This window comes from Triturus cristatus, chromosome 4_1 (genome assembly GCF_964204655.1).
Source record: "Triturus cristatus chromosome 4_1, aTriCri1.1, whole genome shotgun sequence".
NCBI classification, from domain to species: Eukaryota; Metazoa; Chordata; class Amphibia; order Caudata; family Salamandridae; genus Triturus; species Triturus cristatus.
The window spans coordinates 1276965008-1276980135 of NC_140585.1; the positions used below are offsets into that span (position 1 = coordinate 1276965008).

The 15128-nt window shown below is 46.2% G+C and overlaps 1 protein-coding gene across 1 annotated transcript in view; it reads right to left on the bottom strand.

Annotated features, from left to right (window-relative positions):
• The window catches only part of RAPGEF3 (Rap guanine nucleotide exchange factor 3), an 870850-nt gene that overhangs the window by 33586 nt on the left and 822136 nt on the right, over positions 1-15128 (bottom strand). The window lies entirely within an intron of this gene.

Below are 15128 nucleotides of genomic sequence, written 5' to 3' on the forward strand. Positions count from 1 at the left end.
TCATAGGGTCCCTCATTTGCACACTGTGTTGCACGGATCAACCACTAAATTAACTGGTGTACTAGTCTGAATCCTGGAAGTAGCGAATTCCAAAAATGCTGGTAGAGAAGAATAGTACTTGACTATGACACAAACTATGATACTATCAATGTGGGACGTGGCTGGCCGCCTAAGATGATGGGTGCATAATTTGGAGGCTCCCGGACCCATCCTGTGAATCCTGTTGCTGATGCCTACAGAGAGCAGCATCGGAGCCCAAGATTACCGAATTCATGCTCCTGATGCTCTACTGAACCCGGAGGGCTGCTTTGCGACTCCGTTATGGCCTGCAGAGCGCTGTGGATTACATCAGCACCCAGCGTAATGGATGAAGCCTGATTCAACTGGAGGCTCCAGACCCCTGGGGCGAGGAGCGGACTGTGCTATCTGTGCGCTGACCAGGGCTGCGAACTGCCAGATGGCGTACCCTGATATGGACTTGGGCATGCATGGCACCTAACAACCAGTGAAGGTGAGGGGGAGACGCGGGCCAGCCCAGCTGACTAGGGCCTGCTCTTTGGTATCAGTTGATGGCTTCACTGCTCAAAATGCACTGTGGGAACTGCCCAGCCCTTCCTGCCAGCTACTGCCGGCCATTGGTACACACTTGACTCCACACCCTGGTCAGCTTGCTGCTGCAGGCTCCCCCCCCCCCCCCCTTCCCCACCCCCTCCTCTTAGCACAGTCTCTACAATCACCACTTTGTGGATGGCGGCCGGCCCTGTTGTGCTTTTGAGCCTATGAGAGACTGGCAAGGCAAGTGACCGGAAGGTGGGGGCCACTTTCGTGGTGCCTGCTGTTAGCACTGCAGGAGCACGGCCACTGATTCCCTCTTGGAGACCATCATCACATGGGGTTACAAGGAATGGCCCTGCAAGTTGGTGACCTTGGATGCCTGACTGACACTGAAAGTTATTGACGGCTCCCTCTTCACCCCAAAGGCCCTGCACACTCCCTAATCGTGCCCGCATCCAGCTGAATACCTGCGATATGTCCTCCCTGGTTCCTTTGGCTGATGAGTCTGGGCCTACCGGGCCGGTGGTCCCTGGTATTTGTGTAATCAGCGATTCCTACACCATATGGATGAGACTCTGGCCCCCCCATCTGGTATTCCTTTACCTGCATTGCCCTGATCTGATGGGACCCCGTTTCTGATGTTAGGCTCCTCACACTGACCTTAAGGACGCAGTTGGCATCTGTTGGGGGCCTAAGACTGAATCCTTGGTCCCTCTGCCCCTGGTGGTGTACCAGGATTGATGGCTCCAGGCTGGGGTGCACAAGGTCGCAGCGCACTGTGCTCAAGGTGTAAGGCCCTCCGGTGGATGGCCTGGTAGCAGATTGCAGCAGCTGTAGTGGGGTGTTGACACTAGTGGCACAGCAAAATGTGGAGCTCCATCACCTGCCTTGTTCTGACCTGTCTGGCCCATCGAGGGGTGCGGTGAGTGGTGCCTGTTCCCAGTTGGGTCGTCGATTTGCTGCTGCCACAGACATTGCTGTTGGCGGCCATGGGTCACACTAAACACATGCCTGATAAACCGGCCCACACTCGGATCCACGCCCTTGGAGAGCTCAGTCACACAGATTCCAGAAGACATTATTTCTCCCACAATCAATCTGCCCAAGCAGACAAGCTGAATATTATCCTACAGGAAACATGAAAATCGCCAGCAGCAACTGAGCAGTGCTTTGGGGGCAATCAAGACAGACATAAGCATTCTAAAAGATAACCAGAATAAATTGTCAGACGGAGTCAAAAGGAACAAAATAACCCTCTAGGCCCTAACTCCCTGTCAGGCAGACCATTCCACACAGCTTACTCACCTCCATTGACATAACAATCGGCTTCAATTCCGCGTAGATGACAGGGGGAGAGATCATAGAAATAACGTTCGAATAGTGGAGGCTCTGGAGGTTGTCGAAGTCCCTAAGGCCACCCAGTTTTTTAGAGGTGGCCCCATCTGGATTGTCCTAGCTGTTTACAGTGGAGAGGGCAAACCAGGTCCCCACCACGTGGCCCATTTCTGGAGCACCACCCCAGCCCATAATGGCTAAGATCCTTAACTTCAGGGATAGGGACGTGCTGTTGCGCTCTGCATGTGAAAAGGCGCCCATCCTTCCGGAGAATGTCAGGGTCTCTTCATTACCGGACTATGTGGTGGCCGTCCAGCAGAGGCATTCTTTGTTCTTCAAGGTTAAGAAGCAGGTGGGTTCTGTAGGTCTTCATTATGCCTTGCTGTTCACTGCCAGGCTGAGGGTGATCCATGAGGCTCACACTCTCTTTTTTAATACACCGGAGGGAGCTCGGAATTGACTGGAGCTTCAGCTCCCGGACTCGGGGGGCCAGCGGACATCCCACTCTGAGCCACCCAGCCTTAATTAAATCATTTGGCTTTACCCTGGTTTCTTATGCGGATGACACACAGATCATTGTCTCCGTCACCTACAATCCGGAATCCATGGCTACCCAGTTTCACAACTGCATGCTCCATGTTGGTAACTGGATGAGCAGCAATTGCCTGAAATTAAAGTCCTCAAAAACGGAGGTCCTACTGTTTGGCAACAACCCTTCCTTTTGATCAAACAAGGTGGTGGCCCCAGGAACTAGGGACTCTGCCTACCCCCAGGGAAAAAGCAAAAGACATGGTGGTGATTATTGATACCAAGCTATCCTTTGAAGGACAAATTAATCATATCACTTCCTTGTGTTTCCTCATTTTGAAAATGTTAATGAAAGTTTGACCTTTTATCCCACCCAGCCTGCAAAAGAGGGTAGTCACAACTCTAATCTCATCCAAAGTAGATTATGGCAACGCACTTTTTATTAACATCCAAAAACATATTGTATATAAGTTACAAACACTACAGAACGCTGCAGCCAGGCTACTGCTGGGCATTCCAAAACATACTTCTGTTTCTCAAGCACTCATTCAACTACATTGGCTCCCAGTTGACAAACGTATACAGTTTAAAGCACTCTGCATTGCCTTCAAGGCACAACATGCTGTTGGCCCAGACTACTTTATACAGCATTTTATCCATATATCCCAATGCGCTCACTGCGATCATCCACAAGTGGAAATCTGGTAATCCTCAGATTTAACTGAGGTGGGTGAGGTTTAAATTTATGCACATCAAGATCATGGAATTCTCTTTCGGCAGAACTAAAATTCTAAATAAACTTACTGAAGTTTAACGTGGGAAAAGTGATGCAAAAGTGGCGCAGGGGGCTTGTAAATCTGCCCCTTGGCTGTTGTCCAAATAATTCTGCCATCTTCTGAATCTTCTTAGCCTGTCAGATTCTGCTTAGCGCCTAGACACCCCTGGGTGATTTTCGCGCTTTACAAATTGTATTTTCATCTAATTTCATTTAATTTCAGTGTACTCAGCAGAGTAAGCGTCGTCCTCCCTCTTGGCGTTATCTGCAGACAACTCCTTCTCTACAACAGGCCTAAGAGGAACAGCAGGAGGCGATTACCTCAGCAACTGCTCTGAGACTCAATATCAACTGCGTCAGCTCCAGTTCATCATTGGGCACTAACTCAGATTTAGACTCAGCTGGCAGCATGGTGCTTTGTACATCGATCACCTGGCAGATGTCTTATGACTTGTTGTGATGATGGGCTTAAGTAGGGTGTAGAGTATGCCTTGTATTCTCACATTTCTTTTTCTAATTACTGACTACAGTGGTAGGCCTTGTACTACTGCTTGGCGGCCTGTGAGTGGTCATGAACCTCATACCTATACAATGTGTCTCAATTGAGTAATGAAGGGCCTGCGTGGGATCTGGCTTCTGGTAATATGTAACATTCAAATGCATGGCAATGGGTTCTGCTCCTTGATGTGCTCTTTTGCTTTGAGAACAGGGCTGGGGTTTGGGTGGCTTCCAATATAGAGGATGGGTTCACCCTGCTTTCTGGTTTCATATAAACGGTGTAGCCCCCTTTGTGAAGGCCAAACATTTTTACATAGTTGATATGTTATTGCTGGTTCTCATATTGGGTCAAGTGGTTCCTAGAAGCTAGACTGAGTATTTGGGTTTGGGTGTTTGTAGTTTGCCATGTCACCTATTGCATCACTTGAGGGAGATGAGATCTGTTACTTGGGGTGGTTGAGGTGTTCGTGTGGAATTTTAAATGCTGCATTGATACTACCTATGGCTACAATCTCAAATACCTATAACATTGTCACCTGGAATGTGCAGGCCTAAGATCTGTCTATAAGAGGCACAAGGATTCAGTACAACTTTAATAGACGTCGTGCCCACATCTCATTTTTGCAGGAGACCCATCTTTCCACCCACAAAGCCCAAATGATGCACAGGAAATGGAGGGGCCAATTGTTTCACACTTTCTACTTGGCCAGGGGTGTGGTGATTTGGCTTAGAACCGAGGTCCCATTTGCAATCCTTGACACTAAGATAGACACACTGGGACGATATGTTTTGCTTAGCGGTATGTGGGATAGAGCTCCTATTGTATTGGAATGCATATATACATCCAACAAGGAACAAGATGTCTTCCTGTCACACCTCTCCTTCGTTTTGGCAGAGTGGGCAGTGTATCCCTGCATGCTGGTTGGAGACTTTAATGCGGTGCTGGATACTACTTTAGATAGATCACATCTTCCCTTGCCTGGCACTGAATCGATTTGTCAGTCGAAGGCCCTGAAGCAATGGGATGGAAAGCTGGAGCCTTTCGGATGTCTGGTGCAGCTGGAATGCTATAAAGTGGCATGGGAATACACTTTCTACTCATGCCCGACGCATTGCACTCCTGCCTCAATCGGTTTCTTTGTCCGATTACACTCCTCCCTGATTTAACACATGCCACACTTAGGGAAGATGATCTCTGATCACAACCCCATAAAATAACGCTATTTTGGGGCCAAGTGCCTACCCAATGCCCACATGGCATTTGCTGCCGACCCTTCTGGAGGATGTAGTTTTTAGGGAGACGCTAACCACCACCAATACCTATTTTACAGAGAACAATGGTATGGCCACTTCCTTGTTGGTGGAGTGGGAGGCCTTTAAGGTTATAGTTTGAAAGGCTTCCATTAGTGCGGTGGTGAGAGCTAGGCAGGAGGTTATGAGGGAGATTATACGATTGGAGGACAGGGTGGCCCCTTAGAAACGAAGGTGATCATTGATACTGAAGCCGCAGGAGTGCTGCAGGAGGCTCGTATTTTATATGTTGAGCTGCTTGAGCGCCTCCGCCTCATAGATTATAAGGTCTATACTCAGGAGACATATACTAAGGTGGACAAGTCGGGCCATTGCTGGCTCGCCTGATTTGATCTGACACCACCCCAACACCCATTCTCACCATACACGACCCGATTAATGGCTTGCCGGATACCCAAAAGGCTATTTTAGGGCTTTCCATGATTTCTATGCTTATTTATATACAGCCCAGCATTCCCGGACCCTGTGGCTATTGCTGCATTATTACAGTGGGCAACACTGTCTAGGGTGTCGTCGAATGAGAGGGAAACTCTAAGTGTGCCTGTATCGCCGGGAGAAATACATGGGAATGTTAAAGTACTGGCCAGGAATAAAACACCGGGATCAGATGGGCTTCAGATAAAATTCTACTCCGCGTATGTCTCTAAGTTAGTACTGTGCTCAGAAAAATAATATAATTCCTCCCTAAAAGAAATATTGCTTCCTCCCTCTACTAGAGAGGCAGTAGTGACATTGCTGCTGAAGCCTGTTAAATCGCCTGTGGAACTTACTTTGTACCAACCCCTTTCCCTCTTAAACAAAGAATATAAAATCTTAAGTAACATCCTTGCCCACAGACTTCTCCCATTGTGCCAGCAATTACCACATCGGGACCAATGTGGCTTTGTGCCCAGTTGCAATACCTTGCTGAATATTCGTCGGTTGTTTCACGTCATGACTGCATCCCGTGAGGATTACCCATTTGCAGGTTGCGTCTCCTTGGGTGTTTGCCAAGCCTTTAATACCCTGGGGTGGGATTTTACACTGACAGCGCTGGTCCATTCTGGAATCCCATACATTCAATGGGTCACTCTCTTGTAAAAGGACCCAACGGCCAGGGACTTATCTCATATTTCAGATCGCACATGGAACTCGACAAGGCTGCCCCTATCGCCACTCTTATTTGTACTGGTGCTAGAAACTCTAGCACAGCATATTCATCGGGAGTCTGAAGAATAGGGTATACCGGTGGGGCTAGCAATGCCCTCAGAGTCCTTGTATGCAGATGACATGCTACTTTACCTCTTAGACCTCTGTTTTGGATTACAGGGCATATTCCGCTTATTGACATCCTTCCACGCAATATCTGATATACATATCAATATTGACAAGTCCTGAGCTTTTCAGTTTGCTGACAATTCCAAAGGTTCCATTTTGCACTTCGATGAGGGGAACCCACCTGTTGCTGCTCACACTTTCCACTACCCAGATATTCATCTCTATCAGGATGCAAAGGACTTGTTTGAAGGCAACCTTGTAAGAACGATCAATTCACTTAAATCACAAATATATTTTTGGATCACTCTGCCTCGTCAGTCATGCGCCGGCTGGCCCTGGCGAAGATGGTTATGTTACTGTGCCTTTTGTACTATTTTGTGAACCTCCCAGTGGTAGTGCCGGCTTGGGGATTCCAGTTGATGAACTCTATGTTAGATGAACACACCTAGGGTACTGAATACCACAGCGTCGGTCTTACTAAATTACAGCTTTCCACATCTAAGGTTGGCCTTTGGACCCTGACTTTAAGGCATAGTGGGGCAATTACAATGGTTGCCATATTGGTTAGCATGTTGTGATCTGTCAGAAACAGGTTTCACCCCAGCCCAGATCGACAATGGTCAACTTCATAGACTAATGTGCCCCAGTGTGATCCCCCGCGGTCATGTTCTCTCCTACTTCAGGTGGGTCTTGCCTACTGGAAACTTGCGCTGAGATACGCAGTGGTCCTCACACTGTATAGGCCAAATATTCCCATACGCAGTCGCCCTACCTCATTGGGAACACTCACGGTGAGACGTCTGGCTCAGTGGGAACAAGAAGGGGTGTTGACAATGGGATCGCTATTGCAGGAGGGCACTCTGCTGTCCCATGTGGACTTTGTACAGCTGCCTGGGCTCTACAGACTTTATTTTTGACACATGCTAGAGTAGTCTGATATCTGCAGCAGCCCTGGGTCCCAGATGGGAGCAAACCCGGCATGCATGTATTACTTCAGGTCACGCACCCTATGGGAAATGTGAGGCACCTTGTTCGCTGGCTTTATTGTGGGCTCTAGCATACCAGGAGGTGTCGCTGACTCCTTTGAAACTGAATTGTGAAACCAACCTCATTCTGGAAATCCTGGAAAAAGACTGGACACGCATACTTAAATATCCCAAGCGCCCCTTCCGCAATTTTAGATTTAAATGTATTCAGTTTTCTATTCTGCACAGGGCAAATCGTGGACCACATAGGCACACTAAGATGTTCCCTACAGCCTCCTTCAGCTGTCCCCGATGTAAAGCTTTGAAGACCAAATTCACCCCCCTGCTCTGGACTTGTCCCCATTGAGCTCAGTACTGGGCAGAAGTGGCATTGGCCTTATTGGGTGTTATGGGTTGGATCAATGGCACACACCAGTGCAGTATTTTCTTGGTCTCCATTCATGGCCACGCGGTTCTAAGGTGACACTGTGATTTGCTGATTTGGCCTTATTGTTAGCAAAGAGTCTTACAGCACGACACTAGAAATCCCTGATAGCCCCCAGGTTAAATAAATAGCGATGAGGTGGCCCACTGGGGGCTTGCAGCGAGCGATGCTCTTTGTCGAGAGGAGTATTGTGGCCTCTGCAAAAAAACAATTTCCCTGGAATAGGATACTCTTTTAGAGGGGTTTAAAGCGCAGGACATGGCACCTGAATAACCGACCTATGCACACATTCACCGCCACTCCCGGAGCAGGTGACACTTTGTTGGTCAACCCCCTTGCACTCCGTGACTCTGTTGCCGAGGGTACTCTTTTAGATGCTGGTTATGGTAGTGGTTTGGCGGGGTCCCCTCTCTGTCCCCTGCCTGTTCAGACATGGTGTCATTTTTTGCCACTGCCCTCGCATGTTTATACCATTTCTATATCCCCTCGAATGTACTGCTGCATATTTGGATTTCGTAGCTTAGGTGACATGACCATGTGTTGGGAGGGTGGGAAGGATGGAGTTCATAGTTTTTTCGTTTGCAATATGGCGACATACCTCGTAATATTTATGACTTGGCTGTGGGTCTATGTAACGTTCTATGCTTCATCACTGTTTTCATTTGCCAATCACTGCTGTACAAAATGCAATACACCTTGTGTTAAAAAACTGTCTATTCAATGCGCATGCTGTGAGCGAGTAAAACGTGTGAGAAAATAGTCTAAATGACAAATATGTGATTTGTGAGACATCTGGTACACCAGAATATGGTATTTTTCCAGGTAATAAGGGACAGGGATAATGCAAGGTACTACACCACCCCCCTGACTCACAGTCCTCAGTTTTGCATTTAAGAATGGGGTACATGGTAATGCTACATATTTTCCTCAATTCTGACCTAAAAAAACCTGATAAAGTACAATATATTTCCCACACACATGCTGCCAGATCTATTTGATCTATGTGCGAAAGTGCTGTATCTGTATGTGGGCGCAAAGTCCTGATTACCACAACTCTAAGAATAATGGCCTGGAATACTTTGAAACCCAATGCGTAGTGAAACTAGTAAATGAAAGCAGTAACTGTGTTTGAAAATTCAACTTCAAGACAGGTAATCCGAAATCAACATTCAGTTGTCTTTTTTTACTATCTCACAAGTTATTTTTCTTCACTCTCACACGTACGATTATTTTTAAAAAAGTATATCATTATATGAAATTCGATGGCAGGTTTCTTATGGTTAATGAAATCTGCCGACGGTTAGTACTTTAGTGAGATATTTTCCTAGTTTGAAAAGTATTAACAAATATTTTATTTAGTACTTGGACTTTCTTAATTACACACATTTTTACTGTGAAGAGGGCTCATGTGGCTAGTAATTAAAAACATGGAAATATATTTTGTGTAGTGTAACTCTCTTATACGCCATCAAGACAAGTGGTTGAACCCTATTTGTGGGTAACATTACTGTTAATGCTTTTATTGTAGGGATGTGCGCCAGTGACAATGCAGACATGTCCCTCGTCCCGTGTGATGGGGGCCCCTGAGATTCTCATGTCTCATATACACTAATTGGCCTTGGGCTGAATGGGGGGCTATTGGTCTGTTTGGGTCCCCTGGAGGGTTGGGGACCCCGACCTCACCACAGGGGCTGCAGAGACCTCTGTTATGCCCTTGATGTGCGTGCTCCTCGGTGGCAGATTTTTTAAAAATGTTTTTACTTTCCCAAACCTGGGGACCCCACCTGCACTGTTAATGCCTTCTAGCACAAGGGTTGTATATGTATGCCATATGAATGTTTACTTCATACACACTGGTTCAAATCCACAACAACATGGAGAGTTGTTCTGGAATAGTGGAATCCTCTTCCCATCTGTGTGTGAAACGACCAGTGTGTTCCATTTGCCCCGACAAGTAGCAGTGGCTCTATTTCCTGACCTACGATATGGAAATGTGCCTGCATGTGAATTAAATACATTATTGAATTATGAAGAGACTCAAATTTTTATACTTTTACTGCAAAATCTCTTTATAAATAAAGTTGTTCCTAAAGATAAGTGATGCAGGACGCCACAGTTACATCCTTTCTTTAACATCAATTAACCTTTAAATAAACCCTTGCCTGTTTGACATATTTGTATTGTTAGTGCTGAGTGGAGTATACAGCGGCCCAGTGCTGCTGTTGACCAGCAGGCCAGATGTAAAGGTCAGGAGGGCCGTACTTTGAGTGTCAATGATTTAAAGAAACAATGGGGCACTTAACTCACTGTTCTAAACCTGGGAAAAAGGACTGAGATACTCACAACCCTGCAGCCTGTGGGAGGAGGAAGAGCTGCTTATAGCACTCACCTGCAACCTGCTGCACGGGACACCTGTTACATGCCAAGGCAAGAGGACTGTGTTGTCCATAACCCTGCAGTCTGCGGGGAGAAGGAGGAGGCAAGGCGCAGCTGCTCAGTGCTTATAGCACTCACCTGCATCCCACGGGGTGGCACATCAGTTATATACATTGGCAAGAGACCTGCATTGCCCACAATCCTGCAGCCTGCAGGGAGAGGAGGAGGCAGGGCCTGGCTGCTCAGTGCTTAAAGCGCTCACCTGCACAGGACCTCCCGCCTGCACCACACCCTGCACTGCTCCCACTCAGAATACTACTAACAACCTGGAAACACTTTAGTGCATCCTGCTCAACGCCCGCTTCCTCAGCAAAACCACCATGGAAATCTGGGACACCATCAAAAACCTCTCCCCGGACATTGCTTTCATCACAGAAACGTGGCTCAACCCCTCCTGGAACTCCAACCTAACCACCAGCACCCCGACGGCTACACAATGATGCACCAAGGCCACACTAACAAACACGGCAGGGCAATCACCATCATCTTCAGAGAAACCATCAGATGCACTGTTACTCATGACAACACAACCCATCTCATGGAAGACCTCAACTTCCAAAAACAAAATGCCGCCAGGACCACGATCAGAGGCATCTTCGCGCACAGACGTGTGATGCCATCTCCAAACCTCAGCGTACCCCTTGCCATTGACTCCCTCCACTACGTCCTGCCTGGTGATCTAGAGTTTCATGTAAATGCCCCAACAATGCCAACTCTACCACCCTCCTGGAGAACCTTAACAACATTGGCCTCACCCAACTAATCCCCAAACCCAAGCACAAAGTCGGACACATACTTGATGCCATCTTTACCTCCAGCGACAGATTCCAATTCATCCACGTCACAGAACTCAACTGAACAACCACACCATCATCCACCTTACCCTCGCAGATTCCCAAAATACCATTGCCAAGCACCAGAAGAATGCCATCTACCTCAGCTAGGGCAAAGTAACTGAGAATCAATGGACTCAGACCCTTAGCATCACACAACCCAATCTTGACCAGGATGTCCAGAACATCTCTTTCTGTATCAACAAATGCGCCGACAGAGTCGCCCATCTGAAACCAACAAAAATCATCAAAACACGCCAGCTGGTACACCCAAGCACTCAGAACAACAAAGTGTAACTGCTGGAGAAGCGATGGCATGTCACCAAGGACCCCTCTGACAGAGCAGCTCCAAAATTAGCCCTCAGTGATTAGCACCTGTACATCAAGGTAGCCAATCGAGCACCCATCACCAACCGCATCAACACAGTGGCAACCAGACGAAGGAACTCTTCAAGACTGTCAACTAATTCTCCAACCCGGTAGCTACAGAGAACACCATCCACCCTTCCCAAGAACTCTAAGATGCCGTCTCAGACTACTTCAACAGCAAGACTGCCTCCATCAACAACTTTTACCCACCAGCCTCGGCAACCTCAACCAACCAGTGAACACCACAAGAACGATACCCATCTGGTATACGCACACCACTCAAGACCACCACAACCACCATGTTGTCCATCCACTCCGGGGACCCACTGACCCCTGCCCCCACAACCTCTTCAACCTCAGAGCCAATCCAATCAGCACAGAACATACCAGCATCCTCAACACCTCCATCTTCACAGCAACCTTCCCAGGCAAAAAAGTCCATTGCCGACACCATCGACCTAAACATTTACAGACCAATCTCCCTGCTTCCCTACCCAGCAAAGGGCTTGAGAAAGCTATGAATAAACAGCCTAATGAAATCTTGGAACTACACCACCTACTAAACAGATCACAATCAGGATTCCATGCAAACCACAGCCCTTAGACCGTGCTGATTGTTGCCGCAGACGACAACAGAACCCTCCTCGATCATGAAGAAACTGTGGCCCTGATCCTCCTCGACCTCTCTGCTGAGTTCAACGTCTCCCACCACACCCTCATTGACAGACTCCAAAATATCAGCATAAAGCAAAACGCCCTCAAGTGGATTGCCTCTTTCCTTTCTGGATGCCCACAGACTATCGGTCTGCCTCTCTTCCCTGCCGTACTCAAGGACATCATATGCGGCGTACTCCAAAGATCATCCCTTAGCCCCACCCTGTTCAACATCTACATGACGACCTTGCAGACTTCATCAGATCCTACGGACTCAACATAATGTCCTAAGTCGACGACACTCAATTTATCTCGCGCTCACCGAAAACCCTGTCAGGGCCAAAACCAACGTCCACAACGCCATGACCAACATAACCAAATGGATTAGAGACAGCTGTCTCCATCTCAACTGTGACAAAACAGAAGTACCGATCTTCAGAAGAACACCTCTGCATGGGACCACAGCTGGTGGACAATGAAACTCAGCCATACATCCACACCGACAGACCAACCCCAGCATCATCCTCGACAGCCAACTGACAATGAAACGACAAGTCCACACAGTCGCCTCCTTCTTCCAAATCCATCATGTGCTCTGCAGAATCTACAGATGGACCTCAATCAACACCAGAGAGACTGTCACTCAAGCCCTAATCGCCAGCCACCTGAGCTTTGGCAATGCTCGCTACAACGTCATTTCCACCTGCCTCCTCAAAAGACTCCAGACCATACAGAACACGCAGTCGGATTCATCCTCGACCTCCCCAAATCGGCCCACATTACCGCCACCTCAGAAACCTCCACTGGTTACCCACCCAGAATAGATGCCAGTTCAAGATCTTCACGCATGAATGCAAAGCCTTACACAATCAAGGACTATCCTACTTCAACCATCGACTGAACTGCCACCTGCCCACTAGACACCTGTCCTCCACCTCGCTCTCCCTCACACCCCCCTCATTCATCGTGGACAGAGCGGAGCAGGGGCTGCTCCTTCTTCTATGGACAGGCACAAAGACCCAGTTTGAGATAGCAATCACACATCTAAATTCAATCGATAGTTAAGTGCAATTTACACATGAGATGTGCAATACACAAATAACTTTCTTGGATGAGAAAGTTTCCTTGATGAACAAAAGTCTAACAACTGACATCTTTGTCAAATCCACCAATCGGAACAATTTATTACATGATTCCAGTTTTCACCAATTTTCTTTGTAAAAAAATCTGAACCTTATTCTGAACTATTAAGAGTGAGGAAAACGTCAGACAATGATACATATGACAAAGCCAAATCATGATATGTGAGAAGTTCATTAGCAGAGGGTATCCATGAGACATCATAATAGATGCTAAGACAAGAGCTGAAAAGACCAATCGTCAAGTGTTATTTAGAAACAAACCAACTCAATTAAAGAACAAAAGAATTATATTTATATCAAAATACTCCTCCAACAGCACTAGGATCAGAAAAAACATTTTGAAACCGCGGCCTATGATACAATCTGAACCTGACTTCAGGGGCATATTCAATTCCACACCAATGTTTGCATATGAACATCCAAAGGAATCTAAGGAGTTACTACATGCTAAGAATCCCATTGATAACCAGAGTTCAACATACAAAGGTACCATCCTGTGTTCGAATAGCACAAACTGCAACAACATTATAAAAAGGCACTGAGATAAATCATCCATCTAAAGGATACAAAAACAAACTAAGAACCAATGCCACATGTGATATAAAAAATGTAATATACATGTTGAAATGCCAATGCGGGCTCTCCTAAGTGGGCAAAGTCTAACACAGAATTAAAACCAGACTGACTGAACGCAAGAGTAAACATAAAATTTAAAAATTAGAAGTCATTAATCATAATACATTTAAACGTTTTCGCACATAACATTAGTCACCTGAGATACCTAATTTTAGAACAGGGTTTGATCAGAGAAAACATGGACAACGGAAAAAAAGTATTGCAAAGAGAAGTATATTGGATCAAACTATTAAATACTTTAATACCATCTGACTCAATGATCGCATAGAATATTCTATCAAGCACTAACATCCGACAGTATGAAGAATTTTACATTTGGACAGGATTAACATCGCTTTAACGTCCATTGTAAAGTACTTTCCTGACAACAATGATATATTGTAACACGTTGCGATAGACATGAGCAAGAAGAATGTATGTAGTATGGAGTATCAGCATGGTAATGTATTCGGACTATGTATATTAATCAGTGATAATGTTACAGTCATACACAGTTAAAAGTGCACTACCTTAACCAAGTGTTACATTTGTATTTTGACTAACACACATTTAAGCATCACATACCCGATGGAAAAACAGGGTGATTTTATTCAATGGTATTACCATTGAGAGACACATGACTACAATTTGAGGGAGAGTTATACACCAGAGAAGAACGTTAGGAGACTCACATTACAGTTAAGTCGCTACTTCAGGTTGACTTCAGTTATATCCCAGACACTGATGACTTATATAGTTAGGGGACCATAATCTCTCCCTGAAAGCACACTAGGGATCTAGTGTGCTACACCACTGGGTTAAGTTATATATGGACCTCGTAAATGTTGTAACAATGTAAAAGTCTTGTTGATCAAATTGTTTAATCGTGTGTGTATTTATTATGCTCACGGGCATTATGTATGTAGAGTACTGTCGATGTTAAGTGGTTTCACTATGTTTTGCACAATGTAATTAACTGTCGTTTTGTAAAATATTTCTTGTATAGATTTTCTTTGTATTTCGGCATTCTTGCCTTAACCCCCTTTTCTTCCTCTTACTTTGGCATACAATGGGAGAGTCTTTCCTCCCTTTCGTTCCCCGTACACCGATCACGTACTGCTTCACGTTGTCGGTAACGTTTTATGGCGCGCGAGCGCCGACCGCCTCTCACTAGGCCTTGTTGACTTGCCTGGAGACGGCCACGTACTGGAAGGCGTGTTCTGTCGTATACAAATAAACCCCCGGAGCCCGTTTAGAAATTATGACTTATACTAGTAAGTGTTTTTATCCATTGGTCTAACTTGATAATCCGTATATAATTAATTATGACATCAGGTCAATTGTATACGCGGGGTTTTCCTTGACTTTTTCCCTGACTTAATCCCTCAGTATTACATTACCATACTAGCG